The sequence below is a fragment of the Lissotriton helveticus genome, chromosome 12 (genome assembly GCF_964261635.1).
Source record: "Lissotriton helveticus chromosome 12, aLisHel1.1, whole genome shotgun sequence".
Lineage (NCBI taxonomy): Eukaryota > Metazoa > Chordata > Amphibia > Caudata > Salamandridae > Lissotriton > Lissotriton helveticus.
This window is the reverse complement of record NC_136073.1, coordinates 298,461,146-298,474,670: the sequence shown is the minus strand read 5'-3', so window position 1 is coordinate 298,474,670 and position 13,525 is coordinate 298,461,146. Positions and strand designations below refer to the sequence as shown.

General features: G+C 43.1%; 1 protein-coding gene across 2 annotated transcripts in view; it reads right to left on the bottom strand.

The window, feature by feature from the left end:
• C12H16orf78 (chromosome 12 C16orf78 homolog) overlaps nucleotides 1-13,525 on the bottom strand; it is a 219,738-nt gene that overhangs the window by 122,091 nt on the left and 84,122 nt on the right. The window lies entirely within an intron of this gene.

The window sequence follows — 13,525 nt, the reverse complement described above, 5'->3', positions numbered from 1 at the left end:
CTAGGACTAGTATTCAGAGATATATGGATTGTATCAGACAAGAGTTTTAATTCAATATGCCCAGTCACATAACAGGCGCTCCAAAACAACGACGCAGTGTGTCTAAGCATGTTTCAAGTCAACCTTGAGCCAGGGCTTAGAATGAAGTAGGATCTTGTCTAAGTGATATAATTCCCAAGATATGTTGAGGATTTGGTAGGCCAGAATACTCATGGAGTGACGCCATAGAAATACATATGATTGCCGGAGACAAGAGAATTAGGTAGGGATCGGCGAAACTCGCAAAGTTTCATTTCACAGAATTCCACAGAGTTACATGAAAACTCTGTAAGAGTCTGTGGAGTTCCACAAACAGGCGGTAATCGGCATGTCGTGCTTCTCATGCTAATGTTTAGTGCCGGGTGCATGTTTCCATGCTGAAATATCTGCACATATGGCACCACGAGCGTGCCAGAGGGCGCTGCTTCTCGAGTTGGTTTTGCTGCCGCTCAAGTAGATTTTGTGAGGCAGCTTTCTTACCACTAACATTTGGGACCGCCACATTGGGAAAGATCTCAGCGGCTGCCCTCCTAGAGCTTAAAAGCACACTAGGGGACACCAATTCTTGCTCACAAACTTAATGTTGAAGAGTCACGTGTGAGAAAAAACTACGCCATGCGGCGGTTGGTGGAATTTGGCCGAAACTCCATGTTATACGCATAATCTTAAGTGAGCAAAACTCTGTTAAGTCTGCCAGCGGAGCAGAATTCAACACCCACCCCTAGAACAAACTCTTAATGTACTAAACCTTGCAGGTAAATGCAAGTTAACAATATCTGCTCTTCTGATCTGCTACTGGATGCATGTGTGGTGAGACCAATGCACTGAAAGATGATGGAGACCCAGCTCACAAGCCTACTTTCAGCCTCTCCACACGTGGAGAGAGTCATCAGGAAAGACAGCAGGTCTGCATGCATTAGAACAGCTTGTACAACTCCCCATCCACTGAGGAACCGTCTGGCCTGGTACTGCAGAAATTGCAGAGGGCTCTCTCTATTCTTGGGTGTAGTGGATTTGAGCCACCCCTCTACTGATTAATTGAACACAAATATTGCAACCCAATAAATGTCCAGGGGACTGGGTATGAAAGGAACTTGCAAAGGAATAATTTAGGAAACAATTAGAATGAATACAGGAAGGCTGGTATTGTATGAATCAAGCATTCTCAGCTGAATTGATCATCTTTATACGGAATGCATAAATGTAAATCGAGATAGGCATACTCTGTACAAATCAGCAACAAACAATCCATCTTATCTGAATGCCAAAAGTAGAAGTACAATAATTGCTATGCTGAGAAACGACATTGGGTTCAAATAATATATTCTGGAAACAGGTAATATACACTATAACAAAAAGGAGCCCGAAAAACAACAATAGAAAAAGTGCAAAGAGGTTGTTAAGTCTCCCCATTAAAGTATGTCAATTCCAGAATATTGAAACCTCACTTACAAACTATGGTCTATGAGTTTCATTCAAAAACATCACCTTATCTGGACCACTACGCAGGGTAGCAAAAACACAACAGCGGATGCTGGAATTGCTCAGTCATTTAAAGTACTCGTCTTTGGGATCAGACTTGTTAATTACGGGTAAATGCTCCCACCACCTTGGAAAGTACTGGGAAGTGGATACATGAATGTATAGTCATTGACCAAAGTAATCAAAAGAGCATCAATAAATTAACTGAAGACCAGCTGATTAAGAGGGCCGAATGTAGCACCATTTTGAAAAGCGACATATCGCACCCAATAAAATGTGCATGAATTTAAGACAGCCACAGTGTCACTATCTTGAAAGGGAATAGTGACAAAATAAATAGAAAGAGTAACGTACTCTAATGCAAATGCTGAAAAACAGATACATTATGTTGACAATTGAATGCTCTTGCAAATTAAAGCAGGGAAGGCGGGGAAGAAAGGAAGTCACAGCGTGCCACTAAAGGGATGCCTAATATGCCTAAGGTTATATACCAATACTTGACGCATGTCCGAAAAACACGAGCAGAGTCAGTCACATGTATGGGGTATACCTAGATGGAAAACCGCAATTTGTAATGAAGCAATAAGCAACAGTTCGTGAAACAAGATTATTTCAGGGAAGCAAGTGAGTTATGACCCTTTTGACAGATTTAGGTTGTCATATCCACTTAGTCCCCTTAATTGTTCAGTAACTGTTCCACATCAATTCTCCTGAGGGTACTTTGAACAACTTGAAGTACACACATCTCACTTCATATGCTAGACGATTTTTTCAATTGATAATGTTCAACCAAAGGTACACTAAATCAAATTTTTGATTGGTGGTTTAATATGTAGCATCCCAATTCCTGTGACATTTTCCCAATATAATACATACCACGTGGCTATTCAATGCGATAAACTACATTTTTAGTAGCAGAGTTTGAAAGTGCTGCCATTAATACCACAAGATGTTAAAGTACATGCTGTATTGCACGCAAAGCAGCTACCATGAAGTTATGGGGTTCGTTGTAGGCTCGTACTAATATATCACATAGATTACAACCTCTTTTCAAAGCACACAAGGGGATTTTTAACAGAAAATTCTCATTGTGTAACAGATTCCAATCCTTTAAAATAATCTTTTTGATGTCAAGTGTGGTGACTCATGCCAATTGAGGCCCTATAGTTTTTCTTTCACAGTGAGTAAAGACTTCCGATCATTATGCCAACCTCTTTTCTAAGTTGTTTTATAACAAGTCCATAAGGGTGATCTCTAGCTAGAAGCTTCCAGGCTGAGGTTTTTCCCTCATTAAAGTAGTACGTTTTTTGGTACAGCTATGCCTGATCTGTAAGAATTGTCTGAATGGTAGATTATCCTTAAGGTTGTGGGAATGATGGCTGTTCTAGTTAAAAAAAAACAGTTGTGAGGCGGATGTAGAAGACCAGGATCATCAAGTCTAAAAAATTAATATTAGGGATATTGTGTTCTAAAGCAAATTGCATGTTCATATTTTATCTGTTAATCCAGCAAAGGATTGTAAAGTAGCTAACGGCCACTTCCAGATCATAAGGGCATCATCAATCAAAAGCAGCTTCCTATGTTAGATTTAAAGTGGTTGCTATCTGCATAAATGGTAGCATTCCCAATTCAGCCACATAGATAGTCACAATATCATGAGCAGAAATGGATCCCACTGCTGCTCCTTTCTTTTGTGTACTAACTTTGCAGTCCGTTCTAAGATGGTGGTAGCATGTATCTGTTGTAAGAAATTGAGTTATTAGAGTCATAAATCCCATGCAGGACCATCGTTGTTTTCCCAATGTTTGCACAAGCACGTTGCAAACTGTCCTCTGCTTTGTACATGTTACCGTGCAGACCTATTTTGTTTTATGCCACAAAACATGCTCTTGTTTTGCGCTCTGATCTTTTCCTCCTGGGATTTAGTCTGAACATGTAGAAAAGGTTGATCAACTGTTCTGGTCAGGCCCTAGCACCTAGACAGAACATGCAAATACAGCTGTTGTTTGGGAACACGTACTTTCTGTCATATAGGTATGCACAGATAGGTAACATACACTTGGAGAGGGAACTTTCGAGGAAAAGGACCGTGATAACATCTGGGATGTATAGCTTTCATCTGTGTATACTGAGGTACGGGGTCTGCTTCTAACACCCAGAGATCTTCTGATGTATATATATTAATTTTGCTTCTGTAGAAGGGCAGGAAGATTAGGCTACACTGTTGTATAGAATGACAGCTCTGTTTATGATTTACGGATTACTAGCTATGCTAACGATCTTTGTGTTAGGCATTTTCCTACTTGTTGTGGTACTTATACTGCATACTAGAGCACGATAGTTAAAATAAACATTTTAAACTTTCCATGTGTCTCTGTCTGAACTTATTGTGAACTAGTGCGAGTGTGTAAGCAAAGAGGTGTGTCCTGCAACCGTAATTCCTGAGAGAGAGCCGGGAGTGTTGTGTTCTGGGGTGTCTAATTATTTGTGCCTCTGTGAGTTAGTAGGAGGGCAAGTGAGACACTGTAGCTCATGGATACTCAGGTGGTAGGATGGCTCACTCCCTGCCTACAATGGTCCCATAATCCCAAGCATTGTTTTGTGACTACGCAGAATCCCTGCAACATTAGTTGAGGGGAGTAAATGCCTACCTAGAGTAATAGCTGCAATCCTTGTCAGGATTAACCACCAAGGTCGCTAAATAAACCTGAGCTCAACCCTCTAGTAGGTATGACAGAGTATACCGGCTTAGCTTAGAGGCAATGTCTAAAGTATTTATGCAGTACAGAAACAGTAATAAAGTCAAAATGCAAAAAAGTAACATCCCAAAACAGATTTAGAAAAACAGTATAAAACTATGTATTAAACAAAATTACACCAAAATGATAAAAATCCATAATTTGTAATGTAGAAATAGTGAAAAGAAGCATTAAGTGCCAATGAGAGTCAATAGTTGCGGTAGAACAAGCCATAATTGTCCTTAGTCGAACCCTCCTATATTCCTTTCAGGATTGGGCAAAGGCCTGCCTTTCAGGCTATTTAGTTTTCTGGACCAGGATCACCACTTTCAAAATATTCATTAAAAATTCACAAACAGAGAGTGCACAGTTCATCCCTATACCTCTATGGGTCTCACCACACCCTGCTAACAAACTAGGGTGAAGGGAAAAGCAGAGGAAAAGGCTAGAACACCAAAAATAGTGAGGAAAAGAGTGGTGTCGCCTCACGGGAGTAACACCATGGAGGCTCTGCAGGAAGGTACTCGCCTGCCGCCTAGGTTCTCATCATTAGCGTACACCACTCGAACAGAAATTGTGAGGTGTATGAGAAAGAAATCAAATGGTGAGGGTGCTCGGGCAACAGTGACTGCCGGTGCACTAGACTTAGTACACTGCAGGACTGGACCCAACTTAGTGAAGGGGGTGACGCAGAAGGTGTCACACCGCTTCCGTGAAAGTTAAAAATGAGTTATACCTCGCTGGCCCACTCAACTTTATTCTTGGCTGTGAGATTACTCATAATTAAAACGCCAACATGTTTCGTTGCCAATTATGAAAGACTTGTGTTTGAACAGAAAGTGTTACAAGATATCACCAAATTGGAACAGAATACGAACAAGAACTCCCACACTAATATGAGCACAAAGGAGTGGGCAGCATTAAGAGATCTAGAAAAGAATATGGCCATCACCATAAAACCGGCCGATAAGGGTGGAGCGGTGGTGGTCATGGACACTACAAACTATGATATCGAAGTTCAACGACTGCTAGGAGACCGCAAGAACTACAAACCCTTAGCTAGGGACCCAACAAAAGAACTACAAGACATCATTACAAAATTAGTTGCGGAGGCTAAAGAGAAAAAATGGGTGACCTACAAAGAAGCTGAGTTCTTAGTCAATCAAAAACCTAGAATGCCGGCATTCTATATAGTGCCGAAAATACACAAGGCACAACGACCCCCACCCGGGCGGCCGATCGTCTCCGGTATACAGTCATTATTGGAACCCCTCTCGCAATTCTCAGATTTTTTTCTTAGAGAATGTGTCGTAACACAACCATCATTTGTCAAGGACACTACGGATGTGTTGAAAATCTTGGAAGATGTTGTCTATGACGAACATGAGAACTGATTGGTCACCATAGACATAGAGTCTTTGTACACCAGCATCCCTCAGGAGGCGACGCTGGTGGCAGCAGCGCGCTCCCTGAGGGAATGCGAATGGTTTTACGATACGCCACAAACATTCATTATGCAATGCATTGAGATAGCCCTCACTAACAACTATTTTGCGTTCAAAGACCAGATCTACCTACAAGTCTCTGGGACGTCGATGGGGGCTACATTTGCCCCGAGCCTAGCATGCATTTATGTTGGCCAATTTGAGGCACATTACATCAATCATGAGATCAATCTCTTCCAGGGGAATATTATCCTCTGGAAGAGATATATTGATGATGTCTTGTGTATCTGGCGGGGAACGGAGGATCTACTGATGGAATTTCTCAGCTGGATAAACACCTTAGACCCAAGCTTGAGATTCACATGGACTAAGAGCAGAACATCGGCTACCTACCTTGATTTGGACATCCGTGTCCAGGACAATAAGCTGGTTACAGGGGTTCATCAAAAACCAACAGACAAGAATTCACTATTACATTATAATTCTTGTCACCCACGTGCCCTGCGAGATAACCTGCCTGTAGGACAGTTTTTACGATATCGGAGAAACTGTTCCTCAACTGATGACTTTAGAGAGCAAGCACAACAGTTGGCCACTAAACTGAGGGAACGAGAGTATCCCAAAAAGATCATTCGGCAGGCGCAGAAACAAGCACTAAACACTCCACGACCAGCACTACTAGAACGTAGCGTGAAGAGTGTATACCAGTAGTAACCACGTTTGGACCTCTATCAACTCAAACACGCCAGATTATCAGACGACATTGGCACCTGTTGAGCACTCAAAATATGACTATGCCGCAACCAAGGTTTGCATTCAAGCGCTCTACCAACTTCCGTGACCGGCTGGTACACACACGCCCAAAAACTACAGTGAGAGAATCCAACCTCCCCCATGGACACTATCCTTGTGGGACTTGCTCGGTATGTCAATTCACAACCACCACTAAAACGGTGGTTCTGAGGAGTAAACAAACGTGGCACCTGAATAAATACAGCAATTGTAATTCAACAAATGTGATATACAGACTAACTTGCCCATGTGAATTGCATTACATTGGGTTAACATCACGAAAGGTGAAAGTTCGGATACAGGAGCATTTAAGCACCATACGAGCGGGAAAACTAACCACCAAACTGGTCCAACACTACAGAACAATGCAACACAGTCCTAAACAACTCCGATGGGTAGTATTGGAAAAAGTGCAAGGTGACCAGTTCAGCATTGAACGCAAACTATGCACCAGAGAAGCTCGCTGGATATACCAAGAGAAAGCGGATGAGATGGGCCTGAATGATTTTATTGAATGGGGCAAAGTAGATGTCTAATCCCACACAAATAGATGTATTCGACTACGATACATCTGGACTATTAGCTAAATTCACCTTAAGTTTAACAAGTGTACACACAGAGCTATATGACAGCCGCTACATAGATACATGTAACTTGCATTGGCCCGACCTAGCACACTGGGCAAGTCACACGGAGCATTATCTTCCAAGTGCCTCACTCCGTGTGTTATAAGATCAGAGGGGCATTCACCTAGTTTATAAATAGATGTACCTGTTAGCATAACGTCCGTAACATAGCTGAGAGGGTTGTAAATCGCCAAACATTCAGTAAGTTTACATACATAGCTACACGCCAGCTGCTATATATGTATTGGGCACTAACCCGAGTAAGGACACAGGGTTCATACCGACCTAGCACACTGGGCAAGTCACACGGAGCATTATCTTCCAAGTGCCTCACTCCGTGTGTTAGAAGATCAGAGGGGCCTTCACCTAGTTTATAAATAAATGTACCTGTTAGCGTAACATCTGTAACATAGCTGAGAGTGTTGTAAATCGCCAAATATTCAGTAAGTTTACACACTCAGCTATACGCCAGCTGCTATATATGTATGGGCACTAACCCGATTAAGGACACAGGGTTCATTACTCAATGCCTTAGCTATCAGGTTACATGACTATAGGAATGTCCACTTGGTAGCTATGCAGTACCAGTTTAACAGAGCAGAATCAAATGTGAACAAATCCAACACACAGTTGTACCTATAGGGTGCAACATAGATATGGGTGCACTATTGAAACTCAGTAGACACGCACTAGTGGTAATTAAAAATAAAAAAACACAAACAAAAAATAAGTAACAAACTGGTCAACACCTTGACAACATAATATTTATTAACGACCACATAGGCAATAGAAGGGAACACGGCACAGTCCGGAGACACTCCAAGATGGCGGCCGTCAAATTGCTCTCTCGGCCGGGAGGAGCTTTTCCACACTGTGACGCCGCGCATGTCCCAGTTACGTATAAAATCGAACCGCAATAGGAGCCGGGTGCTGCCGAGACAATGCCCGGTTCCAGCTCTACATGCGGTAAGGGGGACAACAGTGCGTCCGCTTAAGTGGGTCGACTAACGGACATATGATTTTTTGCCGATGTCTGTGTGCCGGTTAACATACACGTGCTAAGCACACACAGGGACATGTGCCCACACGAGCGTGCGAGCGGCACGTTTGGACATGAACTAGCAGTTGTGGGACAGCCGCCCCAGATACACATGTAAACTTTTAAAACAGCGATGACATAACGCCATTAATATCTATTTAACATGGGGCAATAGACTCTATAGCCACCGTCAAGGAAGTTGAAAGGGACGGTTTTGCATGTAGGTACATGGCGAGCATGGACAATGACATTCTAATACATGACCAGAATGTATGGGTCCAGAACACGAGCACATGATGGTAACAACATGATTTGTGTTTTTAATCATTACAGAGACTGACGGGAGCAGCTCGCAGCAAAAATATCCATAATAAGGGACACAGACACTACCTGAAAGGAGGTATAGGTATGCCTTCAACAGTAGGTGTAAAGGTAAATGGGTTGTGATATATACTTGAGTGCTCAATTTTGGGCACGTGTCGTTGCTAAAGAGTGAGTCAGCCAGTCATTTAACAAACATTGAATAAGAGAGGGCCTGTTTATATATTTAACTTTTTAGGAACACCAGTGAATGGGTGCAGGGCGTAACGACAGACCAAAGCCCTGAAGAAGTTGCCGTAAGTCTTTCTAATTGGCAACAAAACATGTCGGCGTTTTAATTATGAGTAATCTCACAGCCAAGAATAAAGTTGAGTGGGCCAGCAAGGTATAACTCATTTTTAACTTTCACGGAAGCGGTGTGACACCTTCTGCGTCACCCCCCTTCACTAAGTTGGGTCCAGTCCTGCAGTGTACTAAGTCTAGTGCACCGGCAGTCACTGTTGCCCTAGCACCCTCACCATTTGATTTCTTTCTCATACACCTCACAATTTCTGTTCGAGTGGTGTACGCTAATGATGAGAACCTAGGCGGAAGGCGAGTACCTTCCTGCAGAGCCTCCATGGTGTTACTCCCGTGAGGCGACACCACTCTTTTCCTCACTATTTTTGGTGTTCTAGCCTTTTCCTCTGCTTTTCCCTTCACCCTAGTTTGTTAGCAGGGTGTGGTGAGACCCATAGAGGTTTAGGGATGAACTGTGCACTCTCTGTTTGTGAATTTTTAATGAATATTTTGAAAGTGGTGATCCTGGTCCAGAAAACTAAATAGCCTGAAAGGCAGGCCTTTGCCCAATCCTGAGAGGAATATAGGAGGGTTCGACTAGGGACAATTATAGCACCTTAAGGAACAGGTCCTGTGTTGTGGCGAATATTCAGAGAGGGGGACGACCTGTTCCTGTTATCCCCTTAAGCTCCTTGGTATAATAAAAAATGTGGTAGAACAAGACCAAGGTGAATTTGATGCTGACTGGTAGGAAGCAGGGGTCAAATACATCAACCAGGTTCGCCCTAGTCAAAAAAAGTTACCTTCTGACTTTAGACCTCCAAGTCTGAATCCACCAGAGGAGTGTACTTCTAAAGTCAACAGGACCTCATGGTAAGCACTTAGAGACTCATTGAATGGAAGGCAGAGATTAACAGAACAATCAGGCCAGGTCCAGGTCCCCTGGTCACCTGGGCAGTTGCTGGAAAAAGCATTTTGTAGCTTGTAGGATCCACATAGGTTGAAAAGGATGTCAGTCGTATGATCCTTGGAAGCTACTTCTTGTCCTGATACAACAGAGAGAGTGGGTCTAGTCCTCAATGACTCTCTTTGAGTCACAGAAAGCCGATTTAGTCCTCTTTTGATCTTCCGAAGGTCCTAGAGTTTTTGTAAGTGTGTGCCTCGAGATACCACATTTATGCTGAGCACAAGATTGTGGGTGGGATTAAAACCTGGAGATAATCTAACCAATGTGGTAAAGTTCCTGGGCTAAACCTACCCACTTTGGGTATTTTCAAGATGGCTAAAATCTTCGACTGCATTACATTTGAGCTTTGAGGGCTGGGGGGGGGGGTGTGGTGAGTGCACTATAGTAATTCTAGTGTTCTCCGACATGTAACACTAAAATCAAGTTTGAGGCAGTCCCTGTACCACCAAGAAACTCAGAGACTTAAGTCTAATAGGACAAAGTTGAGTCTTCAGCAATCAGACAGTAGACGCAAACAAACTGTTTTGACATTCTGTTTACCTCCTTTGAAGTGCCCCCGTTAGAGTTTTTATCTGAAATTTAAATGCACCACGCTATTGAAAATTGAACTCTAGCTAATTAAGACATTTTAGGCATCATAGTCCATTCTGTTTTTCATGTCTACAGCCAGTGACCCATATCAACTAAATAAACTTGCATTTTCATATCCCAAAATAATAATGTTTCAATGTACTTTTCACAGGCAAGGCAATGACCTGCACAACAAAATTATAGGTTGCTTTAGTACAACTGTTCCTGCTCAAGGGTACACCTAGCTGCCTTAGCAGAATCACATGTGATGAAACAATGGAGTGGTGTGGCTCACTGGTTAGAGGCGGCAGACCCGTAAGCAGAGAACGGCTCGGGACCAGGGTTCAATTCTCGACTCGGCAGGGTCGTGGACCAGGGTCAAAATGGACTCGATAATTCTCGCCTCGGTGCCTACTCTAACTAGGGAACACACTCGGCAACTCTGGGCATTAAGCTTGCCTCATCTCTACAACGGCCCCCCACAGACGCCGGGGATGCCTGGTTTCACCTTGGAGATACCCAGAAAGGGACCATCTCACAGGGAATACCAGGACGGGTTCCCCAGCGGTCTTCAGCGCCAGGATACTCCTTGGAGTCGCAGTGCGCTTTACAAATACACCCACATTTACATTTACATTTTTATATTTGGTAGTGTTCATGAGAAGTTCTCTGTTGAAGAATTATGAGAAATGTAGGAAACGTATTTGTTTGCAACTGTTTCACTCTGCTTGGTTTAAAATTTGGGAAACGTATTTATTTATTGATTTGAAGAGTTTTATATAGTGCTGGCTAGACCCAGAGGTATTAGAACACTTTACATGAGGATATCGTTACAAAAGAACACTGTTACAAAGTTAGTTTAGTTTCATAGCATAGAGAAAGACAGTGATTACATTAATACATCAGTTGCTAGAGCATAAGATAAATTAGAAAATAAGTCCTAAGGAGCATAGATGGTAGAGGGGGAAAAGTAAAAGGGTTGGAATACATATCAAATCAGGAAGACCAGTCATGGAGAAAGAGTAGTACAGTGGATATAAAAAAAGTCAGAGTAAGCAATTCGAACAAAACCGGAGAGGGTCCAGAGATCAACACAACCAGTGCCGGACTGCTTGATTGGGTTGGGTAGAAAATAAGAAATGGAAGGGGTGTGAAGGAGGGAGCGAAAGGGTGCCTCACAGTGGCCAAACAAGCAAAGAGGGGAGTAGATGACTTAGAGGAGGTTTACAAGGGCAAAAGTCACTCCGATGGCAAAGGGGGCTGACCAGTGACAAGGATCAATCAGCGGGAAGTCGAAATCGCAAGATGGAGGAACCAGGACAAGGAACCTAAAGTTACATAAACAAAAACAAGATGGTGGGATTTTGAGTAGAACAAAAATCCGATGGAAAAAGCCAGAATTTAAAACTTTCCCAAAAGCAGAGCTGAATGGGGAAGACAGCAGTCGGTTCTGGTGGGAGGAAAGGTTGATGGTCACCGATCTCTCCTAAATCATCCAAGTCAGGGGAGGTCAGGGCGGGCACCCAGGCAGCAGTCCCTGAAGAGGAAGGCAGCTGCAGAGTCAGGAGGGTGAGCAACTCAGAAAAAACAAAAAGGAAAACAAGCACAGTGGTGCAGGGCAGCAGCGTCGGTTAGTTCTCTTTGCTGCGTTCTCGTTGATTTTTGTTCCTGTGCAGCGGGATGAAAGGCAACTGCGTCTCAGGTCCGGAAGGAAGGCGACGGCTGGAGGAGAGATCCCCTGCCATCTCCCCAGCAGCCACCCAGGAAGAAAGACATTTTGCCGATCATCAATGTCAAAATCATCGGAGTTTCATCAGGAATGCGGGGGAAGAAGGAGACACAGCAGAGAGACAAGGAGAACTATGCCTGATTTCCGGCTGGATAGGTGACGGCCGAGGCATTGAAACCAGAAACAATCTTCCCTATAGCTGGCTAGGCAGCTCCACCTGGCATGGGCGATAGTTGCTCGGTTCCACGGTCAAAACATCGATCACGTTTTCCTCCGAGAATCTTGAGCCCTAATGCGCGAGATTAGAGAGACAAGGACCGCAGTCAAACATAACCCCAATTGAGAAAAAGGGTCCAAGGAGGAGGTAGATATTAGGGGGATTTGAGCCAAAAAGTCAATCCCAGTACAGTTGTAGGGAATGTACAAAACCAGATGCAGAGTGTGCTCCACCGGGCATAGGCCATGGTTGCTAGGGCTCTGTGATCAAAATATGGATCAAGTTTTCCTCCAAGGATCTCGTGGCCAAATGTGGGAGATTGGAGAGATGAGGACCACAGTCCAACGTGACCCCAGGTGAGTAAAAGTGTCCAAGGAGGAGGTTGATATCAGGGGGATTTGAGCCAAAAAGTCAATCCCAGTACAGTTGTAGTGAATGTATAAAACCAGTTGCAGAATGTGCTCTTTTTTGAGCTGTTTGAGGCATTTTCTTACTGACACCTGGAAGACAATTCATGCCTGATTGTTCTCTCATTTTATACTTTGGATCTTGCTGACCCGACCTTTCCTGAGTTCTTTGATGGATTCCGTAGTTTTAGGGTACTCTTGAAACTCTGAGATAACCACTTCATATTACGAGACAGGCTAACATCTAAATATTTAAAAGCCATAACCCGTCCTAATCTTTCACCCTCAGCCTAGGGACTGGCCTTATAAGACTGGTATTGGTTAAGTACCATATGTTTTTTAAGCTGCATTCATTTCAAACCCATACCGCCTACAAAAATCCCTAAAGCCAATTTCTAAGACCTGGAGACTTAATGGGGTTATAGATTACAAAAGATATCTTCTGCCAAGAGCAGAGCTAGAACTATCAATGTTCTAATTTTAGGGGCATCACTGCATGGAATATCCAAATAAGCAACCATAACATTTATGTACAGTGAAAAAAAGATTGGGGCAAGGATTCACCCCTGTCTTCCTCTCTTATTTACTGTTATATGGTTTGTCTATTCTCCAGAGTTACTACACTGCACCTGTGCATGATTGTTACTATGCAGCTAGCACACACCACAATTTAGGAATAAGATCAAATAGATTACCCTTCTCTAATGAACAGTCTTCTAATATATGGTATGAAACCTGAAGATCTGATCTACTGTACTTGTCTTTTCCATAAAGCCAGCTTGGAGATCTGATAGAATCCTATTGTTTTTCATCCATGACATTAGATTCCCAAGTATCTGACGGCAAAAGGTTTATGTGGAGACAGTCGATTAGG